This window comes from Macrotis lagotis, chromosome 3, assembly GCF_037893015.1.
Source record: "Macrotis lagotis isolate mMagLag1 chromosome 3, bilby.v1.9.chrom.fasta, whole genome shotgun sequence".
Taxonomy (NCBI): domain Eukaryota; kingdom Metazoa; phylum Chordata; class Mammalia; order Peramelemorphia; family Peramelidae; genus Macrotis; species Macrotis lagotis.
This window is the reverse complement of record NC_133660.1, coordinates 255,986,372-256,000,736: the sequence shown is the minus strand read 5'-3', so window position 1 is coordinate 256,000,736 and position 14,365 is coordinate 255,986,372. Positions and strand designations below refer to the sequence as shown.

The following is a 14,365-nucleotide window of genomic DNA, read 5'->3' as shown; positions in this document are numbered from 1 at the left end:
AAGATATTGATAACTCACATGAACCTTCTCATTTATAAGAGCTGTTAGAAGGAGCATCTATAGACAGGGTACAGGAAGGAGCAGAATATAATGGTATAGTATAGTAAAAGATGGAGTCAATGAGTGATAAAAGAAACTACTGGGAGGAGGAGAGGAAGAGGGGGCTAAGATATTGTACATAAAAGAGTCAAGAAAAAAAGCTTTTACAATGGAATAGAATAATGGAAGGCGAGGGGGGATGAGTGAGCCTTCATTCTCATCAGAAATGGTTCAGTGAAGAAATAACATGCACGCTTAATAGGGTATAGAAATCTATCTTACCTTAGAGAAAAATGAGAGGAAAGGGAGGGGGGAATAGGTGATAGAAGAGGGAAGACCATGGCTGAGGGGAGTCAGATTACAACACACTTCTGAGCAGGGACAGGGTGAAAGGAGAGAGAGAATAGAATAAATGGGAGTGGGGAGGAATAGAATGGAGAGAAATACAGCTAGTAATAGCGACTCTGGGAAGAGATATTTAAGCAACTTCTCTGGTGGCCTTATGATAAAGAAGGCAACTCATCCCAGAGACAGAGCTGATGAAATCTGAATACAGACTGAAGTATACTCCCCCCTCTTCATTTCTCTTGAGGTTTCTCTTTTTGGGGGGGAGGGGGTTTATGTTTATTTTCACAAGATTATTTATAATACTATGAAAGTAAATAAACCAGAAGCAAAAAAAAAGGAAAAATAATTTGCATCAATCTGTTTTCTATGTCAGACTTTATCATTGTATTGCCAAAAATAGCTAAGACATTCACAGTTCTTCATCAAACAATACTGTTGTTACTATGTACAACTTGTTCTGTTCACTTTACTATTCAGCACTTCATAGAAGTCTACGGATATCATCCTGCTTGTCATTTCTTATAGTGCAATAATATTCTACTACAATCATATACCACAGCTTGAGCATCCTTTTGATTTCCAATTCTTAACCATTCCCCCCAAAATTTTTGGGGTTGTTTTTTTTTTTTGGTACAGATATCAGCTCATTATTTTTAATTGAGGATGCATGCATGAGATGAAAGTTCTCACTTGTTTTTCCCTTTACTATCTTGGAAAATAATCAGGTGTGTGGGTTTATGGTTTGGTAGGAAATCAGTAGAACTCTTACTGGATGATGTTTTGCAGCCTTAGAACCAAGCACCTAAATATTTGTTCAGGTACTACTATGACTACATCTCAACTCTTGTGATTCCCTTAGAAGAAAGAAAAAAAATCAGGTTTCCTTTTGCCTTTCTTAATCTTCCTTCTCCAGCACCTGTTAAGAATTTCAGTTGAATTTCTCTTGTCCAGGGTGGTTGGATGCACATTATCTGGAACATTCCTTTATAAGTGCCTCTTCCCGTTTTTTTGAGAATTGGATCTACTTTTTAAAATTTTAATTTAAGGCAATGGGGTTAAAGTGACTTGCCCAAGGTCACAGAGCTAAGCAATTATTTAGTGTATGAGATAGGATTTGAATTCAGTTTCTCCTGACTCCAGGGCCAGTGCTCTATCCACTGCTCCACCTAGCTGCCCCCAGGATCCACTTTTAAGGGAGGAAGATCCAAAGCAGTTGAGAATCTTCATACTGCATTTTGGTCTGCCTGCCACCTCTAATCTTCTTTCCTGTCCATGCAATTCACAATTTGAAGGGTATTTCTTTACACAATTTTTATTTACCTTCCAAATGTAAATCCTTCCTTTTAATCCTTTAGAGCTTTTTTTTAAGATTTTTTTCAAGGCAATGGGGTTAAGTGGCTTGCCCAAGGCCACACAGCTAGGTAATTATTAAGTGTCTGAGACCGGATTTGAACCCAGGTACTCCTGACTCCAAGCCCGGTGCTTTATCCACTGTGCCACCTAGCTGCCCTTCTTTAGAGCTTTTCTTTGCAATAAAGTATCATTAAAAAAAGAGAGAGAAATGTGGTTTGGAAAACTCAGTAACATGTCAGTTGTGTTTGAGAGGAAATGCAGGATTTCATACAAGTTTCTCAAACTGAAAAGAAGGAGGATACCTCAAATTAAAATATAAAAAAAGAAGACATTTAAAGGGATTTTCATATTTCATTTAAAGATCAAGCTCCATTTTAACCTACCAGTTGGATGATTTTATGAGAATGTTTCCTTATAAACATTTGGTGGGGGTAGGGAGGGGGACTGTAGGTTTGAGGGGTAAAAAGGCTGTATAGTTCCATTGAGTGCTAGTTGGGAGTTAATTACAAGGCTTTTCAATGAATCAGGACTATTGTATAATGTTGGATAGTACAAAGACAACATCATTTTGTTTTTAAGTACTCTTTAGCAGAGTGGAAACAGTATTGTATAGTAGCTCAGACTGATTTGAATTTTGGCAAAGCACTAAGTGATTTACAATCCAATTTCAGCTTTTCATCTGTATTAATAGTATTTTCATGATGAGTGCCATGTGGCTCATGTGTAAGCTCTACTAATACATTGTTTCTAACAGGAGGAAAGTACTCTATTTTAGTTTATAAATACAATATTCATTTTCTTGTTTAGTGTTAAATGAACTCCTCAGAGATGGTATCTCTCTTAAACTATGGTTTTTTTCTCACCCTTTCCTAACTTTTATGCTTCAAACAATAAAGTGCATGCTCTTCAATATATAGAGAAGAAATCACACAAATCCTAATTAATAAAAATACTCATTTTAATTTGCATAACAGATAAAGTTCATTTTCTGTTGGTTAATCCTCGAGTCTTTTGTGACACTATTCACACATTCATTTGCAAAATATGAAATCTATTTTTAAATCTACGTGAGTTTTAAAACATAAGTCAGTACTGGTTCAAGGGTGGTATATATATTTTGTTTTTCACTTTGAGTGGGTTTTTATTTTACTTAATTATTTATTACTTAATAAGAAAGCCTAAAATCATTTTTCTGGAAGTACATTAAAGCCCCTCTTTTCATTGCATAGTTTAAAAACAACAACCACCACCAAACAGTAGATTTTTAGCTTCTTAGGGGCAGGTTTCCCTGTCTTTTTTTCACCTTTCTGATCTTCACAGACTCCAGTAGTGTCTGACATACAGTACAAGCCCAAAAAATATCTGTTCAATACTTGAAGTTCTTGAAGATCTGTCTTATGGAAGAGACATTAGATTGAAACCTTTGACCTAGAACAACAAGTACAAATTGTGAAGGAGTAAATTTAGGCTTTATGGCAACAAAAATTTCCTAACAGTTACTGTTGTCCAGGAGTAGAATGGACATTCTCAAGAGGTGGTAGACTACCCTCTATTGGAGATCTGTGGAGTCCAGGCTGGACCACTCCTTGTTGGGTATATATTAGAGTGGTTAGGGAGTGGACTAGATGACCACAGAAGTCCCTTCCAACTTCAAAATTAGGCCATTTTGTGAAGGCTAAATTGTGAAGACTAAAGAATTAATTTAGCTGAATTGAGTTTAAGGGGTAATCTCTTAGATATCATTCTCAGTACTCAAGCAGGATTTGACCTTGAGTAATATTTGCTAATCATCTTCATCCCATGACATACTCTTAGATATCTTTACTCTTATAGCATCCATTTAACTGTATCTCTAACCTGTATCTTCACATCTTTTCCATAAGAAATTGCTTTCCCCATTATTTGCATTATCGAGTGCTTTGCTAAAATCTAAGTAGGAGGCAACTAGTAATTGAGTGCTGGGCCTGATTTCAAATCTGGCCTCAGAACCTTAATTACCAGTGTGATCCTGGACAAGTCACTTCACCCTGTTTGCCTCAGTTTCTTTATTTCTAAAATGGGCAGGAGAAGGAAACAGCAAACCATTCTAGTATCTTTGTCAAGAAAACCTCAAGAACAGTATTGGCATGCTATTAGCAACAAATTCTAAATAATTTACTTCATTATTTTCCTGACATGTCAGTTTAATTATTCTATCAAATTAGGAAAATATAACATGACCTATTCTTTAAAAATATTCATTTTATTGATTTCTTTAGGCTATGTTTATATCACAGTGATTTCACATTCTACCCCATTGAATTTTTTTTGGTGATGAATGAATACAAGAAAAAAAGTGATACAGTGATTATATCTGACATTATACAGTATTTTGTGTTACTAATTTCTGCCTCTCTGCTATGAAAGAACATCTAGAGTTTATTATTTTAGAATTTCATTGCTTTTTTCTTTTAAAGTTTATCAACTACTTAACATTATTTTAATTTACATTGCCAATGTATTTATTGTTCTCTTGGTCATCCATTGCATCATATCATTCCATTCTTCCCATTATTTCTCTGTATTGACATAATATTCATAATTTCTTTCTATATAAAAATCTTATTACATTCATACCACAGTTATCTTCATCCATTCTTCATTTGATTTCCAGGTCTTTACTTCCACCAAGAGAGCTATTTTAATACTGTAGGTGATGGGGAGGTGTGTGTGTGTGTGTGTGTGTGTGTGTGTGTGTATGTGTGTAGGGAGTTACTGCAGCCTGTTTTCATCTTTGTCTTCCTTGTGTTACAGGTCTGAAGCAGGAAATTTGGGTCAAATAGCATGCATCATTTAATCACTTTTCTTGCATAATCCTTACTGATTGGACAACTTCATGGCACTTTAAAAATTTCTCCAATTTACCACTCTTCACCTAGTCTTCCAGTGCTGCAATTCCTATCTTTTATTGCCTTTTCCAGTTTGCATATTTCATATTAGTTGAGGTAAAACTCAATTATTTTAACTTTATTTTAATATTCATGACTTGGAACATATTTTCATGGGATCTTTTATTTGTTGCTATTCATCTTTTAAAAACATAGCCTATTCCTTGACCATGTATCAAATGGGGAATGGTTTTTCTTTTTTTTTTTTAGAAAGATTGTATTAATTTTGAGTTTTATAATTTTTTCACCATTCTTCCTTACCTCCCCCCACCCCACCCCCACAGAAGGCATTCTATTAGTCTTTACATTGTTTCCATGGTATACATTGATCTCAGTTGAATATGATGAGAGAGAAATCATATCCTTAAGGAAGAAAAAAAGTATAAGAGATCACAAAATTATATAATAATGTTTTTTTCTAAATTGAAGGTAATAGTAAAATTAATTACAATAAACTGCTTTTCACTTTTTTAATCAAAAATGTCTCTTTAAACATTTATATTCAACTATTGTTCTATTAGAAACTAGTAGGGAGGGGTGGCTAGGTGGGGCAGTGGATAGAGCACTGGTCCTGGAGTCAGGAGTACCTGAGTTCAAATCTTACCTCAGACACTTAATAATGACCTAGCTGTGTGGCCTTGGGCAAGTTACAGTAATCCCATTGCCTTGCAAAGAAACCTTAAAAAAAACTATAAAAAAAAAAAAGAAACTAGGAGGGACAGGAATTCAGGGAAGCCTGGAGGAATTTTCATGAACTGATACTAAGCAAGATGAGCAGAACTAGAAACACTGTAAATCCTAACAACAACATGGAGGTTATGATCAACCTTGATGGACTCATTCCATCAGTGCAACAATCAGGGACAATTTGGGGCTCTCTGCAATGGAGAATACCATCTGTATCTAGAGAAAGAACTGTGGAATTGGAACAAAGACCAAGGACTATCACCTTTAATTTAGGAAAAAAGAAACCTGATATCTTATTATCTGATCGTACTATCTCTTATGCTTTATGTTTTTTCCTTAAGGATATGATTTCTCTCCCATCACATTCAATTTGGATCAATGTACAACATGAAAACAATGTAAGGACTGACAAATTGCCTTCTGTGGGGGGTGGGGGGAGGGAAGTAAGATTAGGGGAAAAATTGTAAAATCAAAATAAATAAAATCTTTCAAAAAATGTTATGTCCGTGACTTATGAAATACTATTCTGTTTTTTGGTTGCTTGTGCATTACATAATTTTTTACCAGTTTCAAGTATTCTGATGATTACTGCATTATAATGTTGATTGAAATCTAGTCATACTGTACATATATACTTTCTCACTATTTCCCTTGAGATTTTAGATATTTTTTCCTTTTAAAAAAACCCTTATTTTATTTTTTAAACAAACCTTAAAGAAATGAGTTATAAGACTCATTGTATGCTCCATTCCATTGAGCAAATGTTTAAAAATTAAAAAACAAAATAAGTCTGGTCAATGCCTCCTATTTGTTATACAAAAAGGCAAAAAAAAAATAGTCCCTGCCCTCAAGGAGCTCACAATCTGATAGTGAAGAATTCAAGCCATAGCTAAGTATAGATAAGGTATGGCCAGATAATTTAGAGATAGGCTTAGGGGAGCCCAGTAAAATTGAACAGAGCTGGGAAAGGCTTTTTGAAGGAAGTCAAATCTAGGTTAAGAAAGTCAAGAAAGCTAGGAGTTAGAGATGAAAAGACTGAAAATTCCAGGTATGGAGGGGATTGCCAAATTGACAGTGCTAGAATTGGGAAATGGAGTATCCTATGTGAGGAATAGCAAGGAAGCCAGTGTCTCTGGATCAGAGTCTAGTGGAGATAGCAAGATGTAAGAAGGTATAAAGGGCATTGAAAGTTAAAAAAAGGATAATAAGGTAATAAGGAGCTAATAAGGAACCACTGGAATTTGAGTAGGTATAAGATATGGCCTGGTCAGTTAAGGCCCTCACTTTGACAGCCAAATTAGAAGGTGGTCTGAAGTGGTGAGGTCTTTAAACCAAGAGGCCATCTCAAAGGTTTTATTGCATTAACCCAGATGGAACATGATGAAGACCTGCAGCAGAGTAGTGGCACATCAGAAGAGAGAAGAGGGATTGGGGGTAGTATAGAAAGATGTTCTGAAGGTAGAATTGACCAGATGGTACCTTCTACAGTAACAGAGAAATTTAAAAGAGGAGAGTATTTTAGGAAAAAAACACAGTATATCTATTTGGGGCATTTTTAGGAGGTTGGAAGAGAGTAAACAGATCTAACAAGTCCCCGAATACATAATTTATATTCAAACAAAACAAAGTCCTACATTAGCCATGTCTAAAAATGTATTTCTGCATTTTAAGTCCATCATCTCTCTATCAAGAGGTTTATAGGTTATTTCACCCTCATTTGATCTATCATGCCTAATCAGAATTCTAAAGTTTGTTAAAGTTATTTTTCTCAATAGGTTATCATCATATAAATTATTCTATTTCCACCCATTTCACTATACCTCATTGGTTCATAGAGGTATTCCCAATATCCCCTGAATTTGTTCATTTTATGATTTTTTTTATGGTGTAATATTTTATTACATTCAAATACCACAGTTTGTTAGCTGTTCTATAATAGGACACCTGCCTTCCTGCCTTGGTTTCCAAATTTTGGCTGCCATGAATAAACTGTTATAAATATTATTATAAATAAAAGTTACTTTCCTTTTTCTGTGATTTCTTTGGGATAGAGCCCTAATGGTAGTGTAGCTGGGTCATTGGTTTGGTATCTTCCTGGGCATAGTTCTAAATTGCTTTTCAGAATGACTGAATCAAATCACAACTATATTTTTCCTCTTTTGTCATCTATTTCTTTTTTTTCCATCTATTTCATTCTATAGGTGAAAGGTGAAACCTCAAAGATGCTTAAAGTGTTTTTCTAATAATTAGTGATTTGGAACATTTTATATGATTGTTGCTAGCTTAGATTTCCCCTTTTAAAAATTATTTATTTTGAAACTTACAATTTTCCCCCCTGATCTCACTTCCTTTGCCCCCACCCCCCCACAGAAGGCAGCCTGTTAGTCCTTTACATTGTTTCCATGGTATCTAAGTTGAATTTGATGAGAGAGAAATTGTATCCTTAAGGAAAAAAACATAAAGTATAAGGTTAGCAAAATTACATAATAAGATTATGGTTTTTTTTAATTAAAGGTAATAATTTTTGGTCTTTGTTCAAACCCCACATTTCTTTCTCTGGATACATCTCCATCGCCGATATATCAAAATTGTATCTTATAGTTGCACTGTTGGAATGAGCAAGTCCATTAAGGTTGATCCTCACCCGCATGTTGTTGTTATGAAGTGCAATATTTTTCTGGTTCTACACATCTCACTCAGCATCAGTTCATGCAAATCCCTTCAGGCTTCCCTGAATTCCCATCCCTACTGCAAGACAATGGGGTTAAGTAGCTTGCCCAAGGCCACAGGGCTAGGTAATTATTAAGTGTCTGAGGTCAGATTTGAACTCAGGTACTCCTGACTCCAAGGCCAGTGCTCTATCCACTGAGCCACCTAGCCACCCCCTATAGCAGTGGGGTTAAGTGGCTTGCCCAAGGCCACACAGCTAGGTAATTATTAAGTGTCTGAGACCAGATTTAAATTCAGGGACTCCTGACTCCAGGGCTGGTGCTCTATCCACTGTGCCACCTAGCTGCCCCCTCTTGGTTTCTAATAGAACACTAGTGTTCCATGACATACATATACCCAGTTTGCTAAGCCATTCCCCAATTGAAGGACATTCACTCAGTTTCCAATTCTTTGCCACCACAAACAGGGCTGCTGTGAATATTTTTGTACAAGTGATGTTTTTACCCTTTTTCATCATCTCTTCAGGGTAAAAACCCAGTAGTAGTATTGCTGGATCAAAGGGTATGCACATTTTTGTTGCCCTTTGGGTGTAGTTCCAAATTTCTCTCCAGAAAGGTTGGGTGAGTTCATAGCTCCACCAACAGTGTATCAATGTCCCAGATTTCTCACATCCCTTCCAACATTGATCATTGTCCTTTTTGGTCATATTGGTCAGTTAGATTTCCTTTTTAAAAAATAATGCCTATTCGTGGAAATGAAGTAAATGTCCTTCAGTTGAGGAATGGCTTAGCAAACTGTGGTATATGTATGTCATGGAACACTATTGTTCTATTAGAAACCAGGAGGGATGGGAATTCAGGGAAGCCTGGAGGGATTTGCATGAACTGATGCTGAGTGAGATTAGCAGAACCAGAAAAACACTGTATTTCCCAACAGCAACATGGGGGTGATGTTCAACCTTGAAGGACTCAGTCATTCCATCAGTACAACAATCAGAAACAATTTTGGGGCTGTCTGCAAAGGAGAATGCTATCTGTATCCAGATAAAGAGCCCTGGAGTTTGAACAAAGTTCAAGGACTATTCCCTTTAATTTAGAAAAAAAACCAGATAGCTTATTGTCTGATCTTATCTCTTAGACTTTTTGTCTCTTCCTTAAGGATATGATTTTTCATTCATCACACTCAGTTTGAATCAGTGTACAACATGGAAACAAAGTAAAGACTGGCAGATTGCTTTTTTTTCGGGGGGGGAAACTCAAACAATATCTTTAATTAAAAAAATAAAAAAATAAAAACTGCCTATTCAGCTATACTGGATCTAAAACTATATTATAAAGCGATAGTCATCAAAATTGTCTGATACTGTCTTGGAAATTGAGAAGTGGAAATGAATCAGTGGAATAGATTAGGTACAAAAGAAACTATTCAATATAGTAATGTACTGTTTGATAAAGCTAAAGAGTCTAGCTTCTGGAATAGGAACTCACTATTTGATAGAAAAAAATTGGTGGGAAAACTGCAAAAATTCAATATAGACCATCTCACACCCTATATCAAGATAAGTTCAAAATGGATACAGGATTTAGTCATAAAAGGTGATACCACAAGGCAATTAGGAGAGCAAGGAATAGTCTGTCAGATCTGTGTAATGGGGAGAAGTTTATGGTAAAAGAAGAGATAGAGAACATAATAAATTGCAGTGACATTAAATTAAAAAGCTTTTGCATAATTAAAGCCAATTCAACCATGATCAGAAGGAATGCAGAAAAATGAGAAACAGTTTTTACAGCTAGTGTTTTTGATAAAGGATTTATTTCTAAAATATATAGAGAATCAAACCATCCTCCATTTGGTAAGTGGTCAAAGCATACTAACAGGAAGTTTTTAGATGTGGAAATTAAAACTATCCCTTGTCAGATGAAAAAATGCTACAGATCATTATTGAGTAGAGAAATGCAGATTAAAACAACTCCAAGGGATCGATTCACACCTATCAGATTGACTAAGATGACAAAAAAGAAAAGTGATCAATGTTGGAGAGAATGTAGGAAAACTGGGACTAATCCAGCCTTTTGGAGAGCAAACTAGAACTATGTCGAAAGGGCAATAACACTGTGCATCCCTTTGATTCAGCAATTCCACTGCCAGGTCTATATTCCAAAGAGATCAAAAAAGGGGGAAAAGATTCATATGTTCAGAAATATTAATAGCAGCTCTTTTTGTAATAGCAAAGAATTTGAAATTGAAAGGATGGCCATCCATTGGAGGAGTGACTGAATAACTAGTGTTCTGTAAGAAATCATGAGCAGCCAGACTTCAGAAAAGCCTGGAAAGATTTGTATGAACTGATGCTGAGGGAAGTGAGCAAAACCAGGAGATCATTATGTACTTTAACAGTGAACATGATGGATGCAGCTTCTCTCAACAGGACAGAGATCTTTCTACAAAATGCCATTCACATCCAGAGAAAAATGCAGAGCAAAAAATACTATGTTCACTTTTTAAGGTTTGTTTTTTTCAGGTTTCTTCTTTGTATTTCTTTCTCATGATTTCTTATTTTCTCCTCTTAGTTCTAATTCTTCTTTCACAACATAGCTAATATGGGAAATATATTAAACATGATTGTGCATGTATGATCTTTATCAGATTGTCATAGGGAGGGAGGAGGGAAGGGAGGGTGGTAGAAAAATGTGGAACACAAAAGTTACAAAAGGATGAATCTTGAAAACTATCTTTGAGGGGCAGCTAGGTGGTTCAATGGATAGAGCACCGACTCTGAAATCAGGAGGACCTGATTTCAGATCTGGCCTCAGACACTTAATAATTACTAGCTATATGACCTTGGGCGAATCACTTAGTCTCATTGCCTTATAACCCTCCCAGTTCCCCCCAAAAAAGAAAAAAGAAAACTATCTTTGAATATTTGAGTAGTTGATTCTTGGTTTTAATCCAAGCTCTTTTGCCTTCCAGAATATCACATTCCAAGCCCTATGAGCCCTTAATGTAGGTGCTACTAAATCCTGTATAATCCTGACTGTAGCTCCAGGATATTTGAATTGTCTCTCTCTCGACTGCTTGTAATATTTTCTTCCTGACTTAGGAGTTCTGGAATTTGGCTATAATATTCCTGGTAATTTTTATTTTGGGATCTCTTTCAGAAGGAGATTGATGGATTCCCTCAATTTCTAGTTTACCCTCTGCTTCTAGGATCTCAGGACAATTTTCCTGGAGAATTTCTTGAAAAATGAAATCAGGTTCTTTTCCTGGTGTTGACTTTCAAGTAGTTCAGTAACATTTAAATTATCTCTTCTTGATCTGTTTCCAGGTCAGTTGTTTTTCCATTGAGATATTTCACATTTTCTCCTAGTTTTTCATTCTTTTGGTTTCGTTTTGTTGTTTCTTGATTTCTCACAAAGTCATCAGCTTCTCTTAGTTCCATTCTACATTTGAAGGAGTTGTCTTCTACAGAGAGCTTTTGTATCTCCTTTTCCATCTGGCAAATAATGTTTTTTAAGACTTTCTTCTCCTCATTGGCCTTTTGGAGATTTTCCCACACTGCCCCAATTTCTCTCACCAATTTTTCCTCTACCTCCCTTACTTGATTTTCAAATTCATTTTTGAGCTCTTCTATAACCTGAGCCCAGTTCATACTTTTCTTGAAGGCTTTGGATGCAGAAGCTTTAACTTGGTCATCTTCTGAGTGATCCTCCATGGGACCACAGTAATTTTCTATGGGCAGATTCTTTTCCTTCTGTTGTTTGCTCATTTTCTCAGCCTGTGACTTGATTTTAACTCTGTTAAGGTGGGGTTCTGCTTCCAGGGTGGATGAAACACTGTCCCAAGCTTTTGAGGGTTTTTGCAACTGGTTTTTGCAAGGTTGTATGAGAGACTCTGATTGGTCTTCTACCTGTTCTCTGGTCTGTGGATGACCACAAGCACTTCCCCTGCCCTGGAGCCATGAGGAGGGTCCCTGCCCCATGAGGGCAATATGGGGCCCCAGACTGTGACCTGCCTCAAAGATAGCATAGATACTCCTGCAATCTCCCTTGTCCCCCTTATCATCAGTGCTCTGAGGGCTCTGGAAGCAACTGCCAGGTGGCTCCCTGCTGGGTAACTTCCCATGCCTGCTCCTGGTCCTGGGGTGGGGGTGGGGGTGCTGCCTCTGAAGCCTGCCCTGGACTGACTCTGTGTTCACTATGGTATGTCAGAGCTTTCCCACTGCCCTTCCAAGGCATCCTTGGCAATCCCTGGGCTGAGAGGTTTGGAAACCACTACCACTGCCATGGACAGTATGCCAGGTGCCCTGCTGGCTGTTTCTGGAGCCGGTTTGCTCCTCTGACTATAGCAGCCTAGGCTGCACTGTGTCCCTTTCTAACCTTGGTTCAACAGACCCTTTCCACAGATTTTCAAAGTTGTCTGCGGTCAGAAAATTGTTTTCTCTCAGTCTTTTTTTGGGTTCTACCACTTTAGAATTTGTTTAGAGTCATTATTTGAAAATGTTTGGAGTGGTCTTGGGGGAGAGCTGCTGAGAATTCTTGCCTTTGCCATCTTGGCTCCACTGCCCCTCAATTACTCAATTACTCTTTAATTCTTATTAATGATCCTTTTATCAAATATACTTTTTTGCTTTGTAATTCACAAATGATATGTTTATTATGTCCATTCATTCTTTCTCATTATTTCTCTTGAAACTTTAGATCTTTTATTCTTCCAAATGAATTTGATTGTTATTTGGGTATGATCCTTCTTTGATGAAGACATATTGGTTCTTTGTGATCATATCTTCCTTTTATGGATACTCAGTAACTATCCCTTTTATAAGTTCTGACTTTTTCAGGAATCAAACTCAATCTCATGATTCATAATTTGCAGATTGAATTCTCTTCCATTTCATTTGAAATGGAAACATTTGCTTTTCTCCACAATTCCTCATTCCATTTTCATTGATACATTATTAGTACTGGCTCAGTACTAATACACAGGATACATTTTCTGTGACTGGGTAACTAGAATTTCCTATGAGCTGCTGGATCCATTTTTGTTCTAGCTTAATTAAATTAATTTTCAACCTCTCAAAGGCCATCCTCCTTGACCGAGAAAACAGAACCCAGTAAGAACTGAACCTTTCTTCTTTCTCCTCTCCTTAGCCATCCTTGCTCCCATCCCTTCACCCCTAGTAAAGCCCTGCTTCTGGGATTACCTCTTTCTCTGATAAGGGGAAAGCAAAGAACTAAATCAACCCTTAACCAGTCTTGCTCCTCTTTGACTTTCTTCATTGGCCTTCAGTTCATCTGATGGTCTCCAGCTGTCCTGTGGCAATTGCATAGTCATCCTCTTTTACAGCCACTGCCCTCAATAGGGAGTTGCTGCTTTTCTTCTTCATGGAATTAGTCGACAATTTTCCAACCTGGCCATCTCCCCACAGAGACCCTGATTTTTAATAACTGTTAAGGAAAAATGGATTAAGGATGAACTCCAATATAATTGGGCCAATAGAAAGAAGTCTGATTCCTTGACAACTATTTTATTATTCTATTGTCTACTCCACAAGCAATTTTAAAATAGGATAGAATAAATACCCAATATTGCATACTTTGAAGAATACCAGTATCTTCCAAATGGCCTCAAATATCTTCCTTTATCAGCTTTAAGTAGTTTCTTTAATTCTCATTAATCCTTTTGAACTGACATTTTCCCTAGGAGATTCCTGATTAAATACACTTTTCCTACTGATGTTGTTGAGTGACACAGGGAGAAGGAATGATGAAACTTAGAGGCAGAAAGACCTGAGTTTAAATCCTACCACAGACTCTTTTGAGTTGTATGACCCTATATAAGTCATTTAACTTGTCTGTCTGAGTTTCCTCATGTAAAATGAGAATAGTAATATTTTGTCTCACCTGTCTCACCATTGAGAGATCAAATGTGATACTTAAGATATATGTGCTTTACAAACCTCAAATCTATATATAAATGCTAGCTTTTTAAATGAAATTTGAAGCCTTAGACCTAGAAGGGACCTTAGGATCTATCTAGCCTACCCCCTCATTTTATAATTAAGCAGTTTGAATATAGGGTCAGTAATCTCTTCCAGTCATCTGGATCCAGTGACCAGAATACCAATCAGGACCACTGGAGATGGCCCTGGATGCCAGGCAATCAGGATTAAGTGATTCACCCAAGATCACACAACTAGTAAGTGTCAGGTGTCTGAGGCTGGATTTGAACTCTTGTTCTCCTGACTCCAAGGCCAGTGAGCTATCCACTGTACCACCTAGCTGACCTTTGTAATTTGGGTATTGAACTGAACATGTACAGAACTAGACCACTGGTGTGGATTG

General features: G+C 36.8%; 1 protein-coding gene across 5 annotated transcripts in view; it reads left to right on the top strand.

Moving 5' to 3' along the window:
- IMMP1L (inner mitochondrial membrane peptidase subunit 1) overlaps nucleotides 1-14,365 on the top strand; it is a 114,348-nt gene that overhangs the window by 68,430 nt on the left and 31,553 nt on the right. Inside the window, exon 3 of one of the 5 annotated variants that reach the window (XM_074230425.1) lies at nucleotides 10,453-10,530. The exons of the other annotated variants lie outside the window; for them this stretch is intronic. The gene's annotated coding sequence lies outside the window, so the exon portion shown is untranslated. The remainder of the gene's footprint in view (nucleotides 1-10,452; nucleotides 10,531-14,365) is intronic. 5 annotated transcript variants of the gene reach the window in all.